This window comes from Sceloporus occidentalis, unplaced genomic scaffold (genome assembly GCF_023333645.1).
Source record: "Sceloporus occidentalis isolate IW3139 unplaced genomic scaffold, rSceOcc1.0.p SCAF_50, whole genome shotgun sequence".
In the NCBI taxonomy this organism is placed as follows: domain Eukaryota; kingdom Metazoa; phylum Chordata; class Lepidosauria; order Squamata; family Phrynosomatidae; genus Sceloporus; species Sceloporus occidentalis.
The window spans coordinates 156,724-158,988 of NW_028317030.1; the positions used below are offsets into that span (position 1 = coordinate 156,724).

Below are 2,265 nucleotides of genomic sequence, written 5' to 3' on the forward strand. Positions count from 1 at the left end.
CTCTCTATATAGCACCCCTGTAACATAAATAAGACGGTCACGGCACGGTTGGAGAGAGTCAGTATTTGTGTAAGAATAGATAATGAATGCACTTAATCGAATGTGTTTAACTCTTCAAATACTTTAAACCAGTACTCCCAAAGTTGAGAAGATTTAAAAGAATCTAGGAAAGGCCAACTAATCTATTTTTCCATTCTGATCTGAAAAACAAGTTGATTAAACAGATGTTTCCATGGGGGGGAAGAAAGTTTCCAATTTCTGGCTATAATGATTTTAGTTGCCACTAAAGAGTGAGTTAACAATCATTTATCTCTTTTACCTAAAATTGGCCAATTTAAATGAAGTAATGCCACTTCTGGTGATCTATTAATTTTATTTTTTAATAAAGAGTCTAATAAATCAAATATCTTATTCCATATGTTATTAATCTCTTTACATTCCCACCAGATATGGAGGTAAGTTCCTTCCTTCTTATTGCATCTCCAACATATAGAAGGGCTAGTTGGATACATTGATTTTATCTTCGTTGGGACTAGATACCATTTATTAGCGACTGAGTCTCCAGTAGGCTTATCGAGTGAACGGTCCAGTATGTATTCAATTGTGCTTGAAACCAATTTGAGGGGTGGATCTTATACTTCAGTTCTTTTCCCCAGATTTTTCCACTCCCGAACAAGCTTCATAGCTTTGGCAATGACTCTGGTTACTTTATTTGTATTAAAAATTGATCCATATTGTTCAAAACTTTCAAGAAGGTGAAGGACATTCCTCCTCCAATAATCATTTTGTTCACTTGATCCAGCATGTTATTGATCAGCTGAATCTTGTCCTTAACCTTGGCCCCTCCAAGGATGGCAAGGAAAGGTCTCTCTGGGTACTCCAAGGCCTTGGCAAAGCAATCAAGCTCCTTCTTCATTAAGAAACCAGCAGCACTCTGTGGCAGGTTTACGCCAACCATGGAATTGTGGGCTCTGTGAGCAGTTCCAAAGGCATCGTTGATATAACCATCTCCAAGTCTAGACAGGGAGGCCCTGAAAGATTCCACTTGAGCGTCTGCCTTAATCTTGTTCCCAGCGGCATATTTGCTCTTTCCTTCTTCCTCTACATGGAATCTCAGGTTCTCCAGAAGAATTACAGTTCCAGGAGCTGGATCAGCACACGCAGCTTCCACCTCTGGCCCAACACAGTCCTTCAGGAACAGAATATCCATTTTCATTAGAACTTTGAGCTCCTCAGCAACTGGGGCGAGGGAGTATTTGTCAGGCATTGTCAGCAATCATGCCGACGACCGACCCGCAGCCACTCTGCCGCGTCCACGCTGCATCTAGCCGGCGCGCGCGATCCCCGCCTCCTTTTTCTCTGCTTCAGGAAGGAGGGGCCGCACGCGCTCCGGATGACATCACCAGCCCGGGAACATTCAAAACCCAGCAGCTCCTGCTGCTGGGCACTTGGTATATTTCTGATTTCTTCTGAGCTTCTAATCATTGTGACCCGGCTTGTTTAAACAGACTTTGATGCTTTTCTGGATACCCTGACCCTGGCTTGTTTAACAGACTCTGATTATTTTCTGATACCCCGATCCCGGCTTGTTTAAACGGACGTTGATGTTTCTCTGATACCCTGACCCTGGCTTGCATACCGGACTTTGCCTTATACTTACCTTACAGGCATGGGGACACCATCTGGCCTGCCAAGGTGACTCATGAGAACCACTGATTTAGCACCATTGTCCAAGCAATGCTGGATACTAGGTATAGCAGCCTTAATCCTTTGGTAATCTGGTTATTTTTCATGGGAACATTAAAATCCACCCTCATCACTACCCTCTTCCCCTTCACAGTCTACTTTGTCCAGGGTTAACTTGGTGGAGAGAGACATGTTAGCAGCGGCTCTGTTAATTGGAAATTTAGCAGTCCAGAGCCTCCAAATTGTGTTAAATGTATGCCATCTCTGATGTGGGCTTTCAGACACTCAGACTTAAACCTAATGTTTCTCCTGCATCAGAACTTAATGTTACAGCTGGCTGCGCACAGACATTTAATAAAGCATGCCCTACCATTAACCCTTTCCCAGATTCCCACAGCAGCTAGAAGACATTTATGCATTGCAAAATAGAGATGCCAATTTATTCTAGATTTCTTAAAGATTTTTGTTTTTATATTTATTATTATTGTGACCAGATTACTGGGGAGCCCATCAGTTCAGCTGTAAACCGTTAATACACAAGGGAAATAAATCTTAATGTGTACACTAACGAACATACAG

The 2,265-nt window shown here is 42.4% G+C and overlaps 1 pseudogene; it reads right to left on the reverse strand.

Moving 5' to 3' along the window:
- Positions 1-703: 703 nt before the first annotated feature.
- Positions 704-1,878, reverse strand: LOC149288561 (phosphoglycerate kinase 1-like; annotated as a pseudogene).
- Between the last annotated feature and the right edge of the window lie 387 nt (positions 1,879-2,265).